Source organism: Rhinopithecus roxellana, chromosome 13, assembly GCF_007565055.1.
Source record: "Rhinopithecus roxellana isolate Shanxi Qingling chromosome 13, ASM756505v1, whole genome shotgun sequence".
NCBI classification, from domain to species: domain Eukaryota; kingdom Metazoa; phylum Chordata; class Mammalia; order Primates; family Cercopithecidae; genus Rhinopithecus; species Rhinopithecus roxellana.
The window spans coordinates 65,147,438-65,154,340 of NC_044561.1; the positions used below are offsets into that span (position 1 = coordinate 65,147,438).

At 34.7% G+C, this 6,903-nt stretch overlaps 1 pseudogene; it reads right to left on the reverse strand.

The window, feature by feature from the left end:
• Positions 1 to 925: 925 nt before the first annotated feature.
• Positions 926 to 2,281, reverse strand: LOC104658574 (annotated as a pseudogene).
• Positions 2,282 to 6,903: the final 4,622 nt, after the last annotated feature.

A 6,903-nucleotide genomic window follows, 5' to 3' on the forward strand; every position in this document is an offset into this window, starting at 1 on the left:
AAATGTTTTCTCCTGTTTTATAAGTTGCCTGTTTACTGCATTGATAGTTTCTTTTGCTGTGCAAAAGCTGCTTAGCTTAATTAGGTCCCATTTGTCAATTTTTGTTTTGGTTGCCATTGCTTTTTGTGTCTTTGACATAAAATATTTGCCTGTGCCTATATCCTGAATGGTATTGCCTCAGTTGTCTTCCAGGATTTTTATAGTTTGGGGTTTCACATTTAAGACTTTAATCTATCTTGGGTTAATTTTTCGATATGGTGCAAGGAAGGAGTCCAGTTTCAATCTTCTGCATATGGCTAGCCAGTTATACCAGCAACATTTACTGAATAGAAAGTTCTTTCCCATTGCTTATTTTTGTCGATGTTGTCTAAGATCAGATAGTTGTAGATGTCTGACATTATTTCTGGGTTCTCTATTTTGTTTCATTTGTCCTGTTTCAGTTTTTATACCAGTTCTATTCTGTTCCGTTTTGGTTACTGTAGCCCTGTAGTACAGTTTGAAGTTGGTCAACGTGATTCCTCCAGCTTTGTTCTTTTGCTTAGGATTGCCTTGGATATTTGGGCTGCTTTTTGGTTTCATATAAATTTTATAATTTTTTTTTCTAATTCTATGAAGAATGTCAATGGTAGTTTGATAGGAATAGCATTGAATCTGTAAATTGCTTTGGGCAATATGTCTATATTTTAACAATATTGAGTCTTCTTATCCATGAACATGGAATGTTTTTCCATTTGTTTGTGTTATCTCTGATTTCTTTTAGCAGTGTTTTGTAATTCACACCTTTGGCTCACCAGGGTAAAGAGCTTTGAACAGGATTAAAGCATGCAGACTGCACTTTAGTTAACACTATTTTTCTCTCAGAGTCATGCTAAAATTTCCATTTTGGGGAAGTACAAATGCTATTAGTCATCTTCATTTTGGGGAATCAACAAGGACTTCCTCTTCCTCCATCTTGTTCTGAAAGATAAACAAAAGCTTGAGGCATATGTATCAGTACATAAACCACAGCATGAAAACCCCCAATATACATCCAGTCTGTATTTGCCTTTTGCTGTACATATCACATTCCAGATAATACCTTGGTAAAGCATTTCATGTCCTGAGTAAGTAGTACAGCTCAGCCTGTTGTAGTCATACAGACACAGATTATCTTCCGTAGGCAAGATGGGTAAATGTTCCGGTTTCTCTTTTTGGATCCTCCCATCTTTTTTTCCAAATGGCAAATCTGTTACAATAATTTCCACAGAGCCAGTTCTCAATGGCATACTTCAGATATCCCATTGAACAGCCTCTATGGGCAAACCCCGGGATGGTTTGCCTTCTTTAATTTGTCTTCTCTTGGTCAATAAAGATTTTATGTTATTTGCTCCTCTATTCACAGCCAGTGGATTATTATCACCAACAATATGGTAGTAGTCAGATTACTCCATAGCTCCCTGCATTGGTATTGCCCCTCTTTCACAAATTGAATTGACTATTATATCATAGGACAGAGGATCACAGATCCAGATCCTGTTATAAGCAAGAGTTGATCTAACAGTAATAGGTCCAAAATGTATGATATTACTTCAGTGGAGACTCTCTTCAGTAAATGCAATGTCCACAATAATTTCATTATCATGGATGTTTAAAAAAACTTTCATGTCAAAGTTGGTCATATCAGCCTTCCACTTAAATTAATCTTGAACAGCACCCTCAAAATGTTCTGTGACCTCATTTGAGGTCAAGCAATATTTTTTCCTGCCCTGTTGCATGTGACTCTAAACTGTAGCTCTTGAGGCTCAGGTTCATATTTTGAGCTTTCGTTAGTGTCATCTTTGCAAGATGCCAAATAATCACCTACTAATATTGATATCTCCTCTATTGGTAGCTGGAGTTTCATAGTAATTGAAGATATGTGAATCTAAAACATTGTTAGTGAATGTTTTTTAACATCTCTCTCATATATTTTGACTTCTTGCCCATTTCAATCTTACTTCACTTAAATTCTAATTTCTTTTTTGTCATATTTTTTTCCTTAGGACTGGCATTAATTTTTCATACTTTTAAAGGGTTTGACCATATGATTTTTCTTGCCAAGTCTTCAAAAAAATCCTTTAGAACTTCATCTATTGTTTATTTGAACTGGTAATCTTGAAACCCCTGAACAATCACAAATAAGATACCGATTGACCTCAGACAATAAATTTCTGAGGTCACTTTTTGTCACTTCCACAGACTTCTGGTTCTCATGAAAGTTTACATCTAGGAATTGGTTAGGGGTTTCTTCAATATAAGACATGTTGGCAGTGCTTCCAAGATCCTTAACACTGTACCAGACTTGGATGCATGGATGGACATGATGAGAGATGTGGGAAATATTGGTTACCAGTGCAGACCCTTTCAACTCCTGGGATTGCTTTATTAATACTTTTCAGACTGATTTGTTAGTACATATATATGCTACCAATTTTTGTGTGTTGATTTTGTACCCTGCAACTCTACTGATTCATCTATTATTTGTAATATTTTGGTGGAGTTTTTGGGTTTTTCTAAATACAAGATAACGTCATTTGTAAATGAAGAAAATTTGATTTCTTCCTTTCTAATATTGATGTTGTGATTTTTTTTCCTCTTGCCTAATTGCTCTGGCTAGAACTTCCTGGACTATATTGAATAAAAGCGGTGAAAGTGGGGATTCTTTTTCTCGTTCCAAATCTTAGAAGAAAGGTTTTCATTTTTCTCATTACCTGTTCTTCCATTCTCATTTTCTATTTCTCAATAGTATGATATTCGTTGTGGGTTTGTCCTACGTAGCTTTTATCATGTTAAGTTCAATTTTTGAAAGATTTTGTAATATGGGAATGTTGAATTTCATTTAATGCTTTTTCAGCATCTATTGAAATAATCATTTTTTTTTATCTTTGATTCTGGTGATGTGATGTGTCATTTTTATTGACTTGCATATGTTAAACTATTCTTGTCTCCTCGAGATCAATCCTACTTAATCATGGTGAATAAACTTTTTAATGTGTTGTTGAATTCTGTTTGTTAGTATTTTGTTACTAATTTTTGCATGTAGGTTCATCACAGATACTGGCCTATCATTTTCTTTTTTTGTTGTGTTTTGATATTAGGATGATTCTTGCCTATTAGAATGAGATTGGAAATATTATCTTCTCATTTTTTTTCAAATAGTTTGAATGACATAACGGTTTTTTAAATAGAATTCAGCAGTGAATTCATCAGGTCTTCTATTTTCTTTGATGGAAAATTATTTTATTGCTGCTTCAATCTCATTGCTTATTTTAGATCTGTTCACATTTCTTATTTCTTCATGGTTCAATCATTATATGTTGTGTGTGTCCAGGAGTTTATCCCATTTTTTCCAGGTTTTTCAATTTGTTGATATAAGTTGTTCCTAACAGTCTCTAATGATCTTTTGAATTTCTACGGTATGAGTTGTAATGTTTCCTTTCTTTGCTCTGATTTGATTTATTTTGATTTTCTCTCCTTTTTTACTTAATTAGCCTAGCTAATCATTTGTTGAGTTTGTTTTTCTTTTCAGAAAAGCAACTTTTTCATTTGTTGACCTTTTGTGTTTTTATTGGTCTCAATTTCCTTCATTTCTGTTCTGATCTTCATTATTTATTTTCTTGTACTACTTTTAGCTTTGGTTTTTTCTTGTTTTTTTAGTTCCCTTAGTTCTCTCAGGTGCAATGTTATATTGTTTATTTGGGGTCTATTTTGTGAGATATGCATTTATTGTTATAAGCGTTTTTCTTAGTACTGCTTTTGCTATATCTCATAGATTTTTGTATGTTGTGTTTCCATTTTCATTTTTCTTAAAAAGTATTTTAATTTTCTTCTTAATTTATTTATTGATCCATTGGTTATTCAGAAGCATGTTGTTTAATTTTCATGTCGTTGCATAGTTTTCAAAGTTTCTTTTGTTTTTTTTTTTAATTTCTAATTTTATATCACTGTGGTTAGAACAGATTCTTGATATGATTTCACCTTTTATTCAAAGTTGTTGTGATACTAGTCAGAGGGTACAAAGTATTAGTTAGACTGACAAGAGGAAAAAGCTCTAGTGATCGACTGCACAGCATGGTAATTATATTTAATAATAATAATATAGTGTATATTTTAAAATGACTAAAAAAGTAGATTTTTGTTGAGGTGATCAGACCCAACACCAGATAGTGGGGGTGAAGAAGTCTGGCAGAGTCAAAGGAATGAGAAAAAGATAGTTTGAGAGAGAAAGTGGGACCAGGGGGCCGTCGCGAGTTTGCAGGCTGCAAAGGCTCTGAACTCTTGGGGCCCAAGCTATTTATTGGTGATCAAACAAAGAACAGGTGGTGAGGATGTAGGGGTTGAAAGGAAATAGGGTATCAGGTGAATGAGAAACATATGGCTACTTGAGATGATGGGAGTGCTAGAAGCAAGGAGCCAGCAAGTCTAGCAGACATGCAAGCCCTGCCTCAGTTTCTCTCCCAACACTCAGCTTTTCTCATGTTTTACCAACAAATAAATAATGATAATGAATATTGTAATTAACCAGATTTAAGCATTCTACAATATATATGTATGTTATAACATTATTTTAAAATATTTACAATTATTATTTGTCAATTAAAAATAAAATTAAAAAAGAAAATATGGCAATATGGTAGAAATGAAAAAGTAAACCAGACTGACATGATATCTCTCTTTAAGTAACTAATTATTTTCTATAGAAATATATATACAAAGACTTAATTACATTTGTGATAAACACAATGAGATTATACCGTACAATAGGCAGGGATTATATTCTTCGGAGTTAGACTTCTCTAAGAAGGTGATTTATTAGTTGAGATAAGAAAAACAAGTAGGAATTAGATACAAAGAACAGGAGGTGATAAAAATTAGGTTTAAAAAAGGAAAGCTGGTTGTTCTGTGTATGAAAGGAGTTTAGTATGTTTTTAAAACTGAGAGAAAATGGGATGGCTTTATTGTAAATATCTTGAAGACAGTGGTTCACTACAACTTGAAGAGGTGATCACAGGCAAATTCCTACAAGACCTTATTCTCCAATCAATTGAATGTCATTATTCTTTTGGGTATATACCCAATAATGAGATTGCTGTACCTGGGCGATGAAATATGTACACAAAACTAACATGGTGTACAATTTATCTATGGAATCAATCTGAACATGTACCCCTGAAACTAAAATAAGTTATTATAAAATTTGAATGTCATTAAGGAGTTCTTTTTTTAAAATCAGGTTTGTGATCTGATCAAAATTCTATTGTAGACATCTTTGACTGCTGTGGGCATTAGGGAGTGGCAACAAAAGTGGAAGCAGATAGACTTGCACTACTGCATGGCCCCTTGTAGCAATCAGCCAGAAATCAGAAGCTCCTCTATGTTCATACATGAAGGGCTTAAATGAAAAGAAGTACAGGTTTACTCAGTCATTGCTGGAACAAAGAGGAGCAAAGTCATCACTCATGTTTTCAGTCTGCAACAACAACACGGTTGCTCTCGTGGTTCTCAGAAATTATTGTAAATCTTAAATTTCAGAGCTCACAAATATCTCAATCTGAAGCATCAATATAAATGCTCTCATCAAGTCTGATGTGAAGTCATAGTGAACCCCACTTCTGCAACTGCCTCCAAATGATGATGACCTCTATTTCTCTTCTTATTTCTAAATCTTCTCTCTCTTCTGACTTCTAAATTTTTTGTGAATGCCTCCCATAAACTGACTTTGTCTAGAACTACAGAAGAAAGGACTCTGGGAAATGAAGTTTTCAGCTTTACCCATGAAAGTCATATGATATCTCAGGGGAGAGGTCGAGGCGATGATAATTGACAACAGGCAATATAAGAAAACCCACCCCTTTATCAGTGGAGGGTTCATACACACCCCTTTTGCCAATTTAAAATTCTCGAGTAACAGCAGTTATAAAATCATTCTTCAGCCTTACACGAGGCAACTATTTCCTGTCTCTTTTATGGGATGTTATCCATTTTCTATAATAAAGACTTGATCATTCTCTCCTTCCAAAAAGGAAGAGTATTGCTCTGTATATCGTAATACGCATCTTGGAGTGACATTCACTCCTTTTCTAGTGACGTCTCAAGATTTTTTGATACAATGTAACATAAATACTAAATTATGTGATATCTTATCTTGGATTCTCTCTAAAAGCAGAGGTTAAGACAAAGATTTGGCTGTAAGTAACTTGTTCGGGATATGCTCTAAGGAAATAAGAATGAGGCTTCTAGGAGAATGAGAGAGAGGAGAAGAAAAACAAAATGTGTGTCACTGAGCTAGAAGCTACCGTGGAGAACGGGAGTCACTCTCAATGGACACTCTCAGTGTCAGTGTAGATTTAATTAAAGACTCTGCCGTGGATAAAAGACTAGCATATTTTACCACTAATTCTCATTCTCCAATTATTGAGAATAAATTTCCCTCTCTGAAAGGCAATAACGTCCTTGTATTTCCCAACGGGCCCGTTTGTGGGCCAGGTGACTTCAGAAAAAGCCTGCACAGGAACTTGCTAACACAGCAGAGGGAATTAGAGACCTGGGCAGAGAGTATATTTTCAAGGCACTAAAGATTCTGACACACACCACATGGACCACTCACAGCCATTCATATCTCACACTATATCAACCCAATCACCAACTTCCTCTTCCAGCCAAGACAGAATAACAGAGGCCATATTTCTGATTCTACTTGAAACAAACCAAGAAAAAAAATGGACAAAATATGAAGCAACAGCAGGCAATAAAGGGCAGTGATCCATGGGAGAGAGAGTAGGTGAGACCTATGATTGCTACAACTTACTGGCTGCAGAAAATTTCCAGGACATGAGACAGGAAGGAGCAGAACCCAGGCACAATCCTGAACACTCTGCGAGCTAA